The sequence below is a fragment of the Mus caroli genome, unplaced genomic scaffold, assembly GCF_978045245.1.
Source record: "Mus caroli unplaced genomic scaffold, Mus_caroli_1 scaffold_15, whole genome shotgun sequence".
NCBI classification, from domain to species: domain Eukaryota; kingdom Metazoa; phylum Chordata; class Mammalia; order Rodentia; family Muridae; genus Mus; species Mus caroli.
This window is the reverse complement of record NW_028227270.1, coordinates 33657005-33677312: the sequence shown is the minus strand read 5'-3', so window position 1 is coordinate 33677312 and position 20308 is coordinate 33657005. Positions and strand designations below refer to the sequence as shown.

The 20308-nt window shown below is 36.5% G+C and overlaps 1 pseudogene; it reads left to right on the top strand.

Moving 5' to 3' along the window:
- The window catches only part of LOC147000879 (bifunctional phosphoribosylaminoimidazole carboxylase/phosphoribosylaminoimidazole succinocarboxamide synthetase pseudogene), a 43720-nt pseudogene extending 30679 nt beyond the window's left edge, over positions 1–13041 (top strand).
- The last annotated feature ends 7267 nt before the right edge of the window (positions 13042–20308 follow it).

The following is a 20308-nucleotide window of genomic DNA, read 5'->3' as shown; positions in this document are numbered from 1 at the left end:
ATTCTTTATATATTTTGGATATCAGACCTTTATCAGATGTGGTGTTGAGGAAAAATATTTTCCATTCTATATGCTGATATTTTGGCTTTTAAACACTGTCCTTTGCCTTACAGAAACTTTTTGCTTCATGAGTTCCATGTATTATTTTTTGATCTTAGTGCCTTAGCTTTGGGTATTTTATTCAGGAAGTTGTCTTCTGTGCCAGTGTGTTCAAGGATATTCCCAACTTTTTCTTCTCTCAGGTTTAGTGCATTCAGTTTGGTGTTGAAGTCTTTGATCCATTTGGAATTGAGTTTTCTGCAGATCAATAGACATGAATCTATTTACACTCTTTATAGGCAGACAACAGTTAGACCACCACAATTGTTGAAGGTGCTTTCTTTTATCCATTGTATGCTTTTGGATTCTTTGTCTAAAACCAGGTGTCCATATGTGTGAAAATTTATGTCTTGTTCTTCAAATGATTTCATTGACTAATTTGGATGTTTGTATGCCAATACAATGCAGTATTTTTTACTTTTGCTCTGTACTATAGCTTGAAATTCAGAATGCTGATACCTTTATAAGTTAGTTTATTGCACAAGATTTTTTTTAAGTATTATGGGTAGAATTTTAAGAAACAGTATATCTTCTAATCAATCATAATCTAATTTAAAAAATGGTATAGATTTAACATCACATAAATAGAAGATATCTGATTCACTCATTGCTAAAAGTCATGAAGCTTTTTAAAATGTACCCTCAGTATCTGTTATTAGCCAATGCCACATCATTTTGTAAAATGTTCCATGAAAGCCTACTATTATAGATGTTTTTTGACATTCACATAGAAGCATGCAAGAAGAATTTAAATTAAGTTTCCTAACTATAATTCAACAATGCCCCTTCTGAATTACTAAAGTACAGAATAACAAATAAAAATCCTAGTGCCAAGAAATAGTTGTTTCTTTTGTTGTTGTTGACTTATGAGATTCCATATTTCTAATGCACCAAAAGCTCCAAGTGGCCCTGTTGAAAATCCTGTTGAAAAACTATCAAATCTCATAACATGGGGAAATTAAGGGGATACCTTCTGGGAAGCCATTCCTACCACCTAACTTTCAAATAGATAGAAGGGTCTAAAGAAGGTACTGGACGAGAATAGTGTTCTTCAATTTTAAACTATGGCTGTAGAAATCCATAGGCCTTAGAGGTTACCCTCTATTATCACCATGCTAAACGGGCACAATATCAATCTGACTCCTAAAAGTCTACTATTGTTTGCAAAGAATAAGGATGTGTACCAGCATCATAATGGTTGTTCATATCTTATTGTCTAAACCTATCTGTGTCACTGCCAGGTGATCATTGAAAATGACCACCTGAAATATTATAAAATGTATGAATATAGAAAGACTATAAGAAAACCATCTTTTCCAAGATGCAGAAGAGCACTTATATATTTGTACACAGTGGTGGTAATAGCATTGTAGAATAACTAAAGAGCTCAATTCAGACCGGTCACAGCTTTGACAAGAGAGGTGGACATGAATGCCTACTCTTCCCTACAAATTTGTTGTTGATTTATCATTTCTAGGGGAGAAAGAATTTTCTTCTGAATATTGCCCCTTCACTGGTTAACACACAGTATTTGAGAGACACCCATCCAAGAGTGTATGTGCAAAAAATAAAGTATATTGGTGGAAGAAAATTGGTGACTCATATTTGAGTGAGTAGTTAAAGGGGTATGGATCCAGAGTAGTTGGAGAAGGGTAATAAATCTAGTCAAAATACTTGGTATGAACTTGGGGTTGAACAAACAAAATTTCAGAAGAATAAAAAATAAGCAAATTAATAAAGTATTACAAAGCAAAACAATAATTAATGATAATAGCAATATGCATGACAAAAAAATGCTAGAGAACATGTAGAGAAAGCAGAATGCAGCTCATTCACTTTTGATGGTAATGCAAATTGGGGTAGCCACTGTGAAAAGCAGTATGCACAATCCAAAAATATCTAAAAATAAATACATGAGTAATCCATCTACACTACTATTTTTCTTGTATTCCACGTGCACAAGCTCCTATTAATGTGGAACTATATAGCAAAGTTAATTGTTCCTGTATTCCTGTTACTTGATAAACTATTTAGATGTCCACCAGCTGAAGAAGGTATAATGAAAATGTGGACAAGTCCCTTCCGGTCGGCATCAGCACCAGGTCACTGTGGGTGAGGAGTAAGGGTACACCCCCAAAATCCCCTAGAGGAATCTCCCCTCCATCTTAGGAACACCAGTGAGTGGAACACAACTTCTGTTCCAATGCAATCACGTGGGACCTGAGACAGCATTAGGGAAGCAGGAAACTGGCCTGACCAGGGTCACAAGTCCCTTCCAGTTTGCTCCAGCAGTGGGTCACCTTGGGCATGGAATCAGTGGACACCTACAAGTTCCCCTAGAGGACTCTCCACTCGATCTTAGGACCACCAGGATTACTAGATGGGGAAAGGCAAACTTAAGAATCTCACTAACAAAAACCAAGACCACACACCATCACCAGAACACAGCACTCCCACCTCACCCAGACCTGGGCACCCCCAACACACCGGAAAACCTAGACCTGGATTTAAAAGCATATCTCATAATGATGATAGAGGACATCAAGGACTCTAATAACTTACATAAAGAAATACAGTAGAACACTGCTAAAGAGTTACAAGTCCTTAAAGAAAAACACGAAAACACAACCAAACAGGTAGAAGTCCTTAAAGAAAAACAGGAAAGCACATCCAAACAGGTGATGGAAATGAACAAAACCATACTAGACCTAAAAAGGGAATTAGACACAATAAAGAAAATCCAAAGTGAGACAATGCTGGAGATAGAAACCCTAGGAAAGAAATCTGGAACCATAGATGACAGGATCAGCAACAGAATACAAGAGATGACAGACAGAATCATAGGTGCAGAAGATTCCATAGAGAACATCTGCACAACAATCAAAGAAAATGCAAAATGCAAAAAGATCCTAACTCAAAACCTCCAGGAAATCCAGGATACAGTGAGAAGACCAAACCTGAGGATAATAGGAGTAGATGAGAATGAAGATTTTCAACTTAAAGGGCCAGCAAACATCTTCAACAATATTATAGAAGAAAACTTCCCAGACCTAAAGAAAGAGAAGCCCATGAACTTACAAGAAGCCTACAGAACTAAATAGACTGGATCAGAAAAGAAATTCCTCCCGACACATAATAATCAGAACAACAAATACAATAAATAAAGATAGAATATTAAAAACAGGAAGGGAAAACGTCAAGTAACATAAAAAGGCAGGCCTATCAGAATTACACCAGACTTTTCACCAGAGACTATGAAAGCCAGAAGCTCCTGGACAGATATTATACAGACGCTAAGAGAACACAAATGCCAGACCAGGCTACTATACCCAAGAAACTTTCAATTACCATAGATGGAGAAACCAAACTATGACAAAATCAAATTCCCACATTATCTTTCCACGAATCCAGCCCTTCAAAGGGTAATAACAGAAAAAAAAACAATACAAGGACAGAAACCACACCCAAGAAAATTCAAGAAAGTAATCCTTCAACAGACCAAAAAGAAGACAGCAACAAGAACAGAATGACAACTCTAACAACAAAAATAATAGGAAGCAACAATTACTTTTCCTTAATATCTCTTAATATCAATGGACTCAATTCCCCAATAAAAAGACATAGACAAACAGACTGGCCCACATTTTGCTACTTACCAGAAACCCATCTCAGGGAAAAAGACAGACACTACCTCAGAATGAAAGGCTGGAAAACAATTTTCCTAGCAAATAATCTGAAGAAACAAGCAGGAATAGCCGTTCTAATATCAAATAAAATCAACTCCCAACCCAAAGTTATCAAAAAAGACAAGGAGGGACACTTCATGCTCATCAAAGTTAATATCCTCTGAGAGGAACTCTCAATTGTGAATATCTATGCTCCAAATACAAGGGCAGCCACATTCATAAAAGACACTTTAGTAAAGCTCAAAGCACACATTGCACCTCACAAAATGATAGTGGGAGACTTCAACACACCACTTTCATCAATGGAAAGATCGTGGAAACAGAAACTAAACAGAGACAAAGGGAAACTAACAGAAGTTATGAAACAAATGGATTTAATAGATATCTACAGAACAGTTTAATCTAAAACAAAAGGATATACCTTCTTCTCAGCAACTCATGGTACCTTCTGCAAAACTGCCCATACAATTGGTCATAAAACAGGCCTCAACAAATACAAAAATATTGAAATTATCCCATATATCCTATTAGATCACCACAGACTAAGGGTGATCTTCAATAACAACATAAATAATAGAAAGCCAACATTCATGTGGAAACTGAACAACATTCTTCTCAATGATACCTTGGTCAAGGAAGAAATAAACAAAGAAATAAAAGACTTTTCAGAGTTTAATGAAAATGAAGCCACAACATACCCAAACGTATGGGAAACAATGAAAGCATTTCTAAGAGGAAAACTCATAGCCCTGAGTACCTCCAAAAAGAAACTAGAGAGAAAACACACTAGCAGCTTGACAACACACCTAAAAGCTCTAGATCAAAAGGAAGTAAATTCACCCAAGAGGAGTAGAAGGCATGAAATAATCAAACTCAGGGGCAAAATCAACCAAGTGGAAACAGGAAGAACTATTCGAAAATCAACCAAAGAGGAGTTGGTTCTTTGAGAAAATCAACAAGATAGATAAACCCTTAGCAAAACTCACTAGAGGAAACAGGGACAGCATCCTAATTAACAAATTCAGACATGAAAAGGGAGACATAACAACAGATCCTGAAGAAATCCAAAACACCATCAACTCCTTCTACAAAAGGCTATACTCAATAAAACTGGAAAACCTGATTGAACTGGACAAATTTCTAGACAGATACAAGGTACAAAAGTTAAATCAGAATCAGGTTAATGATCTAAACAATCCCATATCCCCTAAAGAAATAGAAGCAGTCATTATTAGTCTCCCAACCAAGAAAAGCCCAGGAGCAGATGGGTTTAGTGCAGAGTTCTATCAGAGCTTCAAGGAATACCTAATTCCACTTCTGTACAAACTGCTCCACAAAATAGAAGCAGAAGGTATTCTACCAAATTAATTCTATGAAAACACAATTACTCTGATACCTAAACCACAGAAAGACCCAACAAAGAGAAAGTACTTCAGATCTATTTCCCTTATGAATATCAATGCAAAAATCCTCAATAATATTCTTGCTAACCGAATCCAAAAACACATCAAAATAATCATCCATCCTGACCAAGTAGGTTTGATTCCAGGGAAGCAGGGATTAATACATGGAAAACCATCAATGTAATCCACTATATAATCAAACTTAAAGACAAAAACCGCATGATCATCTCCTTAGATGCAGAGAAAGCATTTGACAAAATCCAACAACCATTCATGATGAAAGTATTGGAAAGATCAGGAATTGAAGGCCCATACTTAAACATGATAGAAGCAATCCACAGCAAACCTGTAGCCAACATCAAAGTAAATGCTGAGAAGCTGGAAGCATTCCCTCTAAAATCAGGGACTAGACAAGGCTGCCCACTTTCTCCATACCTATTCAACATTGTACTTGAAGTCCTAGCCAGAACAATTCGACAACAAATGTAGATAAAGGGGATACAAATTGGCAAGTAAGAAGTCAAAATATCAGTTTTTGCAGATGATATGATAGTATATATAAGTGACCCTAAAATTCCACTAGAGAACTCCTAAACCTAATAAACAGCTTCAGTGAAGGAGATGGATATAAAATTGACTCAAACAAGTCAATGGCATTTCTCTCCAGAAAGAATAAGCAGACTGAGAAAGAAATTAGGGAAACAAAACACTTCTCAACAGTCACAAATAATATAAAATACCTTGGCCTGACTCTAACTAAGGAAGTGAAAGATCTGTATGATAAGAACTTCAGGTCTCTGAAGAAAGAAATTAAAGAAGATCTCAGAAGATGGAAAGATCTCCCATGCTCATGGATTGGCAGGGTAAATATAGTAAAAATAGCTATCTTGCCGAAAGCAATCTACAGATTCAATGCAATCCCCATCAAAATTCCAACTCAATTCATCAATTAATTAGAATGGGCAATCAGCAAATTCATCTGGAATAACAAAAAACCTAGGATAGCAAAAACTCTTCTCAAGAATATAAGAACCTCTGGTGGAATCACCATGCCTGACGTAAAGCTGTACTACAGAGCAATTGTGATAAAAACTGCATGGTACTGGTATAGGGACAGATAAGAAGACCAATTAAATAGAACTGAAAATGCAGAAATGAACCCACACACCTATGGTCACTTGATCTTTGACAAGGGAGCTAAAACCATCCAGTGGAAAAAAGACAGTATCATCAAAAAATGGTTGGCACAACTGGTGGTTAACATGTAGAAGAATGGGAATTTATCCATTCCTATCTCCTTGTACTAAGGTCAAATCTAAGTAGATCAAGAAACTCCAAATAAAACCAGAGACAGTGAAACTTATGGAGGAGAAATTGGGGGAATAGCCTCAAAGATATGGGCACAGAGGAAAAAATTCCTGAATAGAAAAGTGATGTCTTGTGCTATAAGATCGAGCATTAACAAATGGGACCTCATAAAACTGCTAAGCTTCTGTAAGGCAAAAGACACCGTCAATAAGACCAAAAGGCCACCAACAAATTTGGAAAGTATCTTCACCTATCCTAAATCAGATCGGGGACTAATATCAAATATATATAAAGAACTTAAGAAGGTGGACTCCAGAAAATCAAATTACCCCATTAAAAATGGGGATCAGAGCTAAACAAAGAATTCTCACCTGAGGAAAACAGAATGTCTGAGAAGCACATGAAAAAATGTTCAGCATCCTTAATCATCAGGGAAATGCAAATAAAAACAGCCCTGAGATTCCACCTCACACCAGTCAGTATGGCTAAGATCAAAAATTCAGGTGACAGTAGATTCTGATGAGGATGTGGATAAAGAGGAACACTCCTCTATTGTTTGTGGGATTGTAAGCTTGTATAATCACTCTGAAAATCAGTCTGGCTGTTCCTCAGAAAATTGGACATAGTACTACTGGAGGATCCTGCAATACCTCTCCTGGGCACATATCCAGAATGTTTTCCTACTGGTAAGAAGGACACATGCTCCACTATGTTCGTAGCAGCCTTATTTACAATAGCCAGAAGCTGGAAAGAACCCAGATGCCCCTCAACAGAGGAATGGATACAGAAAATGTGGTACATTTACACAATGGAGTACTACTCAGCTATTAAAAAGAATGAATTTATGAAATTCCTAGGCAAATGGATGGACCTGGAGGGCATCATCCTGAGTGAGGTAAACCAATCACAAAGGAACTCACACAATATGTATTCACTGATAAGTGGATATTAGCCCAAAACTTAGGATACCCAAGATATAAGATACAATTTGATAAACGCATGAAACTCAAGAAGAATGAAGACCAAAGTGTGGACACTGTGTCCCTTCTTAGAATTGGGAACAAAACACCCATGGAAAGAGTTACAGAGACAAAGTTTGGATCTGAGACGAAAGGATGGACCTTCTAGGGACTGCCATATTTGGGATCCATCCCATAATCAGCTTCCAAACGCTGACACCATTGCATGCACTAGCAAGATTTTGCTGAAAGAACCCAGATATAGCTGTCTCTTGTGAGACTATGCAGCGGCCTAGCAAACACAGAAGTGGATGCTCAGAGTCAGCTATTGGATGGATCATAGAGCCCCCAATGTAGGAGCTAGGGAAAGTACCCAAGGAGCTAAAGGGATCTGCAACCCTATAGGTGGAACAACATTATGAACTAACCATTACCCCTTGAAGCTTGTGTCTCTAGCTGCATATGTATCAGAAGATGGCCTGGTCGGCCATCAGTGGAAAGAGAGGCCATTGGTGGTGCAAACTTTATATGCCTCAGTACAGGGAAACGCCAGGACCAAGAAATGTGAATGGATGGGTAGAGGGAAGGGGGAGGAGGGTATGGGGGACTTGAAATGTAAATGAAGAAAATACCTAATCAAAAAAACAAAAACAAAAACAAAACAAACAAAAAACCCAAAAACCAAAAAAAAAAAAAAAAAAGGGAAATGTAGCCTAGATTAAAAATGGAAATCACTGGTGAATGTATGGCCCTAAAGAAGTTATATTTAGTGAGGTAATGCAAACATGGAAAGACAAATTCCATTTGTTTTCTCTCATCTGTGGTTTCAGGATAAAAATCTGAAAATATAAGGTAGCACATAACCTACATCAAAGGCTGCTGTTGTGTACAAGAAGTAGAGATTATACAGAAAATCACAAGTAGTAATACAGACATAAACAACTGTACAAAATTCAACCCTCCAACAATTCACCAAAAAAGACAACTAAATGCCATGCTTAGGGAATATCATTAAAGAAGGTGATGAAAGGTTATATGAACCAGGTGACCAGTACATCTGTTGATAGTTTTTGTCTAATCTGACAATAAGGAAGCTATAATCATGAGACCTCAATAATATGACTGACTAAAATAGATATGAAAAATTGTATTAGAAATGCTAACATGAAAGGAGAAAAGTCTTTTAGGGCCACACTCCTAATCAAAGAACACAGGCAACTAATGTCTATTGAGAGAGAAATTAGCCTTTCCCAGGGATGAGCTCACATGGTCAACACTGAAGTCAAATACACACAATCTGAACTATACAAGATCAGTAGGATGTGTGTGTGTGTAGGATGTGTGTGTGTGTGTGTGTGTGTGTGTTTGTGTGTTTTCAGAGGAAAGTGATATAATTTTATATCATTTTATTAACTGAAGTTTTTAAAAATGAAAGCATATTCACATGGCTTACACTTAATGATTGTCAGAGAGTTCTATCACTTCTTTTATTTTCTGTGCACTGAAAATTAAGTTTACAAATGCAGAGGTTATAATCTTTTCTGAATTTTGCATAATTAAATAACTTAAAAGGTCATATGTCTGGAAATTTTGGTTGTATAATTGTATCCTTTGATTTAATTTTGTACTAGTCTTTATTTCCTACTGTTGATTTCTCTCCCTTTCAGTTCATTTTGCAATATACTAGATCCTTATTCCAAAGGGAAACTGTCCCTTAGTTACTGATATGTTCATTTTTGTAATTGCATATGGTAAAAGAAAGTGACCTTAATTATTTATCCAGTATTAACTTAATAGGAGAAATTACAAAAGGATATAGAGAGACATTATTATTAATGTCTTTAAATATATTTCATAGCTTATAACTCAAAGTGATATAAATGCATACTACAGCTCATGCAAGAGTATGTTTATATGTTCTCAAGATGTATTAGTCAGGGTTCTCTAGAGTCACAGAACTTACGGATAGTCTCTATATAGTAAAGGAATTTATTGATGACTTACAGTCTGCAGCCTAATTCCCAACAATGGTTCAGTCATAGCTGTGAATGGAAGTCCAAGGATCTAGCAGTTACTCAGTCTCAAACAGCAAGCAGGCAAAGGAGCAAGAGTGAGAGTCCCTTTTTCCAATGTCCTTATATTGTCTCCAGGAGAGGGTGTAGCCCAGATTAAAGGTGTGTTCCACCACACTTTTAATTCCAGATGACCTTGAACTCGGAGATTTAATCTTCTGGAATCCATAGCCACTATGCCTCAAGATCTCCATACCAAGATCAAGATCAGAAACTTCTATCTCCAAGACTCCAGATAAGGGTCACTGGTGAGCCTTCCAATTCTGGATTGTAGTTCATTCCAAATATAGTCAAGTTGAGAACCAGGAATGGCCATTACACAAGACAAACCTTGTTCTTTCAAAAATTATAACAAAATTAGAAAGGAGTGTTTAACTTGAATTGGATTAACATTACTAAGATCCCTAAATAAATGTTAACACAGCATTTTTTTCTTAGTTTCTGTAGTATAAAATATATTTTTCCTTTTATATGCCTTTTTTATTTTTGCTTACTATGCTATAAACAATTATATCACAGAATAACAAAACCCAGTGAACAGTGGATGTACACCCATCACTACTATATAGCATTAAAAGTTGAAAATGAACCCAGTTAGCTTCACTGACTAATTTTGTTAGGCAGTACCCTAAGGCATCAACACCATTCATTACTACCCAAATTTCTGGCACAACACCAGTGTCTTCGTTGGCATATAGAGATAGCCAGTATGTTTAAAACTTGATTAGTTTTCAGAAGAAGAAGCAAAGTAATTTAAATATATTTCATATTTCATCTTCATGGTCACCTGAACTATCAAATAAACCTTAACCTTTAGAAGTTAGAAATGCTAATACAAAGGTACCCATAACTCTCAGACTCAAATTCATAAGCTATAAACAGTATTTATATTTATAGAAACCATGTCCTGACTAGACAGAAAAACACCTATTGCCAGTTTACTTGAAATTGGAGTAGACCTACTTGTTAGGTTTTTATAAAAAAAATGATTACTTATAAAATAGCATGCTCTGAATAAAGAAATATTTATTTTAATATATTCTAAATACTGTGTGTTTGTGCTGTTTTTCCAGAAATTAACATAATTAAAATATTCCAATATATTTTGAGATGAAAATTATGGTTTCCTTTTTTTCAAATTATTATTTTTCTGATAACAGAATCAAGTGATGAAAATATTTTGGAAAATCTGAATTACTTATATATGTGTTCTCACATATCAGGGAAGATATTGAAGGCAAAAAGCATGAAGAGGGTTTTTCAAAAGTCTGTCACAACTTAAATATTTCTGACCTGTGGCTCTGTATGTGTCATTCATTTTTGTGAAGTATATACTTAGTATGACTTTTGTAATACTTGGTTGCTTCCAAAGGCACTTGATACCATTAAAATCAAGACAGACACATACCTGTCCATGAATGCATTATATGTATAGTTGCCATTGCTTCCATGTGAATTACCCATGTTTACACATAAACCCTGTTTAAAATAGGAAACTAAAGGAAAGTGTACCTAATACATAAATCAGGTATCTTGTCAATATATGTTCAATGCCAGTTACTAAATATTCGGTTTCTGATTAGACTGAATTGGTCTACTCAATATCACCTTCTTTATTGTCATTATTATCAAAAAGAAGTGCAGGGAGGGGAAACATGTTTAAGTGCAGTGAATAAAACATTAATATAAACATGAAATTTCTAGTTGTTGAGTGCCTGAATGGTGTACTAAACTGTAATGCCCATCAGAGTCTCAATCACTAAGTTATTGATTATCTGCCCTAAATTTTGTCCCACTGGCATAAATTCTATAATAAATCTTTACAATATACTTGGTTAATGTTTTTCCATTTAAGCTGCTTCTATGTATGACTTATTGAGCTTATGTACAATATATGAATTTACAAATTGGCAAAGATGAATTCAAAATGAAATCAGAGAGACCTTTATAAACAAGACATTAATTATGCTTCTTAAAAAATTATAATGACTAGAAATAGAAACTTTGTTAGACAGAGTGCTATATCTAACAACTTTGAATCAGAAAACTTCTCTAATTATTTAAGTAGGCCATGCATAGAATAGATTTGCTCTCAGGGTGTCCTAGAGTATCTGCTGCTAAAGATGTGCTACCACATGTGGAGAAAATTGGTCACCAATGCTTTCATAGTTTGTATTCCTAAGAGCATATAACACATGTGTGAGGGGAATTTCCTGCACATTCACAAATATGAGATTATAGAGTATTATATGTATCTTTAGTTCTCATTTATTTTCTAAATGTCACTCTACTCTCTAATTGGCTTGCATGTAAATCCAACTGGGGATATCATGCCCTAATGATGCAAAACTTGATCCCATATGATCTAATAGAGCTATTAACCACATTGTAGGGGATAATTATATCAAGGGAATTTCTTACATTATAACTTATTTGAATATATTTAAATATAATTGGAATCCTAAATTTTGTAATTTCTAAATTTCCCTCACAAAATTTATTGACACCCTTAGCTCTATACTTAAAACTACCTATAATAACTATGTATATAAATATACATATAAAGTTTAAATTAAATTTACTGAGGTGACCGTGTTCCCTTTAAGAAACAGAGTATGTAGCAAATATCTCAACACCTACTATGAGAAGTCCTCCCTCAAGTTACTGATTAGCATTATCCAAGAGATTTCCAAAAATTTACAGGCCATTAGTATTGACCTTACTTGGCCCCACCCCAAAAGTTGAAGGTAAGCAAAAGACATATGAGCTTCAGAAACAGGGTTCAGATTCTGAACCTCCTTCCTGAGAACCATCTTCTACAGAAAAAGAATATGTCATGCAAGCATCCAAAAAGGAAAGAGAAAAATGGTATTATGCAGTTATGACATCTATTAACTTTAACAATGACCAAAATTGGGTAATAATCATAAGGTTTCAGTAGTGACAAGCATGCCTTGGCAGCAAACTGCACCTCGACTATTGTACTTAGTGGGTTGCAGACTGAGTGAAGTTGTTTCTCAAGTCAGACAGTCTGTTCAGGGTGGTAGTGCTGATGGGTTCAACCTCTGACCTTGACCACCGTGAAAAATTAAGAAGGCCTGTGGAAATTGTGGGATTCCGTGTGAACTTAGAGTAACATCCGTGCATAAAGGACCAGATGAAACTTTGAGGATTAAACAAAATATGACGGGGATGGATTACTTACTGTATTTGTCTCAGTGGCAGGCAGAAGCAATGGTCTAGGTCCAGTGATGTCTGGTAATACTGTATATTCGGTTATCAACTGTCCCCCAATCACACCAGACTGAGGTGCTCAGGATATGTGATCATCTCTCCAACTGCCCAGTGTCTTGGCTGTTCAGCTGTACTTTCTCCAGAAGGACAAGCTCAGTTTGCTGCTCAGATATTTGGGTTAAACAACCATTTAGTGTGGGCCAAATTTCGAGTGAGAATATTGAACATGTGGATATCCTTAAAGCTGACTGAAAAGAAAATCAGAGAATGAAATTTGTAGGAAAAAAAATTAATTATTAGGAGAAAAGTTACATATACCTAGGTTAGATTTAAAGAAAAAATTAAGCAAAATGATTTTACATAAGATAAAACAATTCAGTTTGCAAATGAACAAGTGGTCCTCAATGTTTACAAGTTAGCACATTGTCAGTGGAGATTATTAATATTTTTTAGCTCTAGATAGTGATATGTTCCTGTAACCTTAGCATTCCAGAGGCTGAGAAAGCAGGATCACTAATTTCAAGACCACCCTGAACTGTATACTGAGACTCTGTACTTGCAAGGGAGAGAATCTCTATAGTTAGCAAAATTGGCATAACACTGCTAAATTACATCTAATCTTCTGTATAGTCATTGTTGGGTAAATATGTAATTATGGAACTAGAGCACTTTGTCTGTCTTTCAAGAACCAGCATGGCTCTCTTGCAGATGACCTGAGTTTGGTTCCCAGCATCTAAGTAGACTGCCTCACAATAAATAATCTAACTCAGGGGATCTGACCCCACGACTTCCTTCTGCACATGCTCTCAAATACTATTACATTCACCCACCCAACACACAAAATTTAAAAACAATAAATTTTTAAAAGAGAAAAAAAAGAAACACTTTTTATCTCATGTTTCTCCTTTTTTGATTGCTCTTCCTTCTTGTCCCCTGTCCCCTCACCCCTTCCCCATTCCCTTTTCCCTTCCCTCTCTTCATGTGCTTATGGTTGGTGTTTTCTCTTCTCTTCTCTTCTCTTCTCTTCTCTTCTCTTCTCTTCTCTTCTCTTCTCTTCTCTTCTCTTCTCTTCTCTTCTCTTCTCTTCTCTCCTCTCCTCTCCTCTCCTCTCCTCTCCTCTCCTCTCCTCTCCTCTCCTCTCCTCTCCTCTCCTCTCCTCTCCTCTCCTCTCCTCTCCTCTCCTCTCCTCTCCTCTCCTCTCCTCTCCTCTCCTCTCTTCTCTTCTCTTCTCTTCTCTTCTCTCCTTCCCCTCTTTCCCTTCCCTTCCCTTCCCATCTACCCTCCCCTCACTTCTCCTCCCCTCTCCTCCCCTCCCCAGCCCTTCCTCCTCCCCCTACTCCTCCTCCTCTTCCTGCTCCTCCTCATCTTTATCTTCATCTTTGTCTTCGTCTTTATCGTTGTCTTCGTCTTCGTCATCTTCTTCTTCCTCTCTCTCTCTCTATCTTCCTCTCTTCCTTTCTCTATCTCTACTATACTCTTAACTCCCGTCCCTATGCCCTGAGTAAACTCTATTCTATACTAAAAATAAAAAAAGAAACACTTTTTATTCTTATTATTTTATTTCTTTACATTCCAGGCTTTGTACAGTTCCTAGTAACCCCTTACAGTTCCTAAGCCCGTTCTTCCTCCCCCTTATCTCTGAGAGGGTGTTCCTCTCCCAGTAATCACCTTCCCTGTGTCCTTAGGTCTCTTAAAGATTAGTTGAATCTTCTTGCTCTGAGGCCAGTCCAGACAGTCCTCGGCTATATATGTGCAGGGAACCTCAGAGCAGTCTGTGTATGCTGCCTGGTTGATGGCCCTGTCCTTGATATCTTCTAGTGATCTGGGTTAGATGAGACTGCTGGTCTTCTTAAGTGGCCATCCTCCCTTTAAACTCCTTTAATCCTTCCCCTCATTCCTCCATAGGGGTCCCTGACTTCAATCCAGCATTTGGGTATAAGCATTTGCATCTGTCTCAGTTAGCTGAGGTAGTGCCTCTCAGAAGACATTGATGCAAGGATCCTCTCTGTAAACATATTATGGCATCAGTACTAGTGTTTGACCTTTGTGACCATCCTTTTCCCCGTGACATGGATCCCAACTTGGCCCAGTCATTGGATAGCCTTTCCTTCAGTCTCTTCTCCATTTTTGTCCCTGAAGTTCTTTTAGACATGGTAACCCTGTCTCTCGACTTGGGGCCCTGTCTAGCTACTGAATGTGGATTCTGAGTTCCCTTTCCACAATACTGAGCATTTTTGGTGAAGGTCACCTCCACTGAGTCCTGAGAGCCTCTCTCTTCCCAGGTTTATGGGACTTTCTAAAAGGTCCCCTGCCTCCCACTCCCAGTAGCTGCATATTTCCATTCATTCTTCTGGTCCTTGCTGTATCTCTCCTTTCTTGCCTGATACCCATACCTGATCCTGTTCCCCTTTTCCACCTCCTCTTCCCCTCTCCCATCCAGGTCCCTTCCTCCCTCTGTCTTCTATGAGCTTTCCATTTCTCATTCTTAGTGGGATTGAAGTATACACACTTGGGTGTTTCTTTTTGTTAAATTTCTTAAGGTCTGTGAGTTGTATTCTGTGTATTATATATTTGTGGCTAATATTCACTTATCAGTGAGTATATATCATGCATATTCTTTAGGGGTCTGGGTTACCTCACATAGGATGATATTTTCTAGTTGAATCCATTTGCCTGCAAATTTCAAGGTGTCCTTGTTGTTGTTTTGTTTTTTCTTTGTTTTGTTTTTTGTTTTGTTTTGTTTTGTTTGAGACAGGGTTTCTCTGTATAGCTCTAGCTGTCCTGGAATTCACTCTATAGATCAGGCTGGCCTCGAATTCAGAAATCTACCTGCCTCTGCCTCCCAAGTGCTGGGATTAAAGGCATGTCCCACCACTGCCCAGCTGTCCTTGCTTTTAATAGCTGGTTATTATTCCATTGTGTAAATGAACCACATTTTCTGTATCCATTTTTCCTTTAAAGGACATCTATGCCATTTCCAGCTTCAGCCTATTACAAATATGGCTGCTAGCAAAGACTGTGGAGCATGTGTTCTTAAGGTATGTTGGAGCACCTCCAGGAGTGGTATAGCTGGGTCTTTAGGTAGAGTGATTTCCAATTGTCTCAGAAATCACCAGACTGATTTCCAGAGTGGTTGTACTAGTTTGCAATCCTACCAGCAATGGAGGAATGTTGCTCTTTCTTGAAATCCTTACAGGCATATTCTATCCCTTGAGTTTTTAATCTTAGCCACTGAGGTTGAGAGTTGAGACTCCGGGACATTTTGAAACACATTTTCCTGAAGAATAAGAATGTTGAATATTTTTTTAAGTGCTTCTCAGCCATTTGGTATTCCTAAGACAATAGTCACAATTAATATAAAATATCTTGGTGGAACTCTTAACAAGCAAGTGAAAGATTTGTATGACAAGAACCTCAAATTCCTGAAGAAAGAAATCGAAGCACACCTCAGATAATTGAAAGATCTCTCATACTCATGGATTGGTAGGATTAACATAGTTAAAATGGCCATCCTACCAAAAGCACTCTATAAATTCAAACCAATCCCCATCAATATGGAAGATAAATCACAGATGTGGAAACAGCAATTCTCAACTTTGTATGGAAAAACAAAAAACCCAGGGTAGCCAAAACAATTCTCTATATTAAAAGATCTGGGGGTATCACCATCCTAAACCTCAAGATATACCAGAAAGGAATAGTGATAAAGACCACATGGTATTGGTACATATAGACAGATTAATCAATGGAATAGGATCTAAGACCAATAAATAAACCCACATACCTATGGACACTTGAGCTTTCAAGAAGTCAAATCCATACAGTTAAAAAAGTAGGATCTTTAGCAAATGGTGCTAGTCTTACTGTAGAAAAGAATCTTTCCCACTTATCTTCTATTTGGTTCAGTGTATCTGTTTTTGTTTTTGTTTGTTTTTTGGAGGATCTTGATCTGTACCTGAGCAAATTGATCCATATTTATCATATTGTACACAGCTCATGGGTCTTGGGAGAAGCCAGTTCATTAAACCAGCAAAATCTCTAAGTGAATTCTAAAAATATGTTCATATATTCACAGATAATAGTTTTTATCACTTCTTATGAGGGGATTTTTTTCAACAGAGACCATTTGAGAAAAAAAAGAAACAATAAAAACTTAGAGTTGGGGCTCCAGTCCTGACTGATGCATATTCTGAAAATGCCCACACTGATGGCACAAAGACCCTACAGAAGAGAGAGTTGAAATGTTGTATAAGAGCAAGAACTGAAACTTTGCTGTGAGATGTGTCTTCTAGTAATGTCAGGAGCTACATCAATAGTGTTCCATCCACTTGACTCCCTAAATACAAATTAGAAAAAGGACACAATAGCTAAGCTAATATGGACAGTTAAAAGTCCTAAAGGGATCAATCCTCTACAAATTACTACAGAAAATTAAACAGTGCTAAGACATAGAGTGGCAGTTTTCCTAAGGAAGTACAGACCAACTGACTAAGAAATACTTAATATTCATCCTGCAAACATTCTTTTTTTTTAATTAGGTACTTTCCTCCATTACATTTCCAATGCTATTCAAAAAGTCCCCAATACACTCTCCCCCAGTCCCCTACCCACCCACCCCCACCCCTTGGCCCTGGCATTCCCCTGTACTGGGGCATATAAAGTTGGCAAGTCCAATGGGCCTCTCTTTCCAGTGATGGCCTACTAGGCCATCTTTTGATACAAATGCAGCTAGAGTCAAGAGCTCTGGGGTACTGGTTAGTTCATAATAATGATCCACCTATGGGGTTGCAGTTCCCTTTAGCTCCTTGGGTATTTTCTCTAGCTCCTCCATTGGGGGCCCTGTGATCCATCCAATAGCTGACTGTGAACATCCACTTCTGTGTTTGCTAGGCCCCGGCATTGTCTCACAAGAGACAGCTATATCTGGGTCCTTTCAGCAAAATCTTGCTAGTGTATGCAATGGTGTCAGCGTTTGGAAGCTGATTATGGGATGGATCCCTGGATATGGCAGTCTTTAGATGGTCCATCCTTTCTTCACAGCTCCAAACTTTAAGACATCATTCATGCTAATCAGGCTAAACATTATGTTTGTTAGTGTGTATGTGTGTATCTGTGCACACATATGTGTTTGTATGTATGTGTGTAAAAATAATGAATGGAAAACAGAGACCATGGATTTGAAAAGAGCAAGGAGGAATATATAACAGAGTTTGTAGAAAGGCAAAGAATAAAAGAAGGAAATTATGTATGCTTAAATTATAACATTTGAAAATATTATCATATAAAACACTGACTTTTCTAAAGGTCCCTGTTACCTATATTTATTGTGAAGTACTTTTCATCTCAGATAAGAGTAATTTAATATACATATTTATATTCTAATTCTCATTATTCAGAACCTTATTTTGTATAAACTTTCACCTACACAGTAGTGGCAAATATTGTGTCATTTATCCTAAAGGGAAAACAGCTTGTAGATTTTATTTCTGAAAACATTTTACCAATTATGTAAGATGTAAAACACATGAGTATTTATTCTGAACGACATATATTCTAATAAATAGCACTTAAGATAATTAGTTTCATGATCTTTGAATCATGTAAAATAAGTTGTACTTCACAGGGCCTAGAAAATATTTAAAATTGTTTGATAGTACAGGCTCATTAACATTAAAATCCAACAGGTCTCTTTAAAATTTTCCATATATAATATCCATTTGGTGTCTTGAAAATTTTCCACAGCCTCATGATCAGCAGAGCATGCCTTAACTTCAAGTTCATAATTTTCATGCTATAAATTATATTGATTTATTAAATGTGCGTGTTAACAAGCACTTTCTGAAAACTAACATATATTTTGGTAATATTTATCATTGTTGTTCTGAAGAACAGAACAGATAGAATAAATATGGATTACAAAATATTTTTATCATATTTGGTAATATGATACATACTGCATTGTAGAAAAGTGGCATTATCCTAGAGAGGCTAAAATTTGACAGATATTCAACATATAAAGCTTAAAACTTCAATGGTCTCAATCTAGACTGAAGTCATGGTAGATTCCTGAAAAACCAGCTGTCATCAGCCCACATTGGAATGCCAACGAAGTTACATTCCATTGCTTTTCTGATAGCAGCAGAGCTAGCAAAATGATAGATGTACTTCCCAGAATATGCTGTTCAGAGGCAAGACAAGGAGCCTCAGATATACTTGTATGTGAGAGGCCATCAGAAGTTAATCCTCATTCTTGAAGGTATTCTTCACCTTCAGTTAATTTATCCTGTCATGAAACGCACACACACACACACACACACACACACATAAGCATGTGCACATACACACATGCAAAAACATGTGCACACACCCAGAGGTATCTTTTACAGTTGATTACAAATCCAATCAAGTTGACAAATCACACTGTCTGTAAGAAAAATAACAATTTATTTTGCTTTTATTCTTTTAATAAGCCTGCCTACTGCATATAAAAATCATCTATATAATATGAATTCCTAAGATTTATCACATTTTACCTTTTGCTAATCTTTCTTGTGGGTTACATATATTGTTTTTGTACTTTCTGGAACAGAAAAACATATCAACCTGCTGTGTGTATGTTGAATTATTAGCATTAAGGCTATTGTAAATTATATATATATATAACATATATATATATATATATATATATATATATATATATATATATATATATATATTCTGTGATGTAAGTAATAGACATGTACTTATGCCATGTAAGGTAAAACAAAAGTCCTGTTAGAGAAACTGCAACTTGGATCACCAACTAAATAAATAAATGCACAGAATTCTCAAGAAGCTTAAAGTTGATTTGTCATATGTCTCATATATATTCCTTCTTATATGTCCAAAGGACTAATGCCCTGCAAATAATGGTATTTGTTCAGCAATGTTCTTTGCTGCTCTGTTAACAATAGCTAGGAAATTGAAATTAGCTAAATGTACTTCAGCAGAAGAATGGATAAAAATCTATGGAGTAAATACATAATACCATTTTATTCAACTATGTAGAAAAAATGAAATCTGATTTGCAGGAAAATATATGGTGCTGAAACATACACCTATTAAGATGCAGAAAAACAGAAGCCACCTGTTCTTTCTTATATGGATCCTATCTCTGAGATTTTACATTAGATCTTGTATCATGCGGCAGCTGAAGCCAGAAAAATAGAAAGGAACCATAAGGGAATAAGAAAAAACGGTCTAGTGACAGGTGCTATGTAAGGGAAAATGGAAAACTGGGATGGGGGATTGGGGAGGAGGAAAGGAAGATAATGCAGAGAGAGAATGAAGAATTAAAAAGTAGAAAATAACAGGTTTTTGGAAAAAAACACAGAAAAACATTATTCTATAAGCTTATTTTAAAAAACACATATGTCTCCTTTCTCTCTTCCTCAATCTCTGTATGTGTACTGTGACTTGGCAAGGAAGTATGGAGGGCTGAAGGACCAAAGGGGGAGAGTAAAATGATATAAATAGACACTATAACTGTACAAAATTCTCAAAACTAA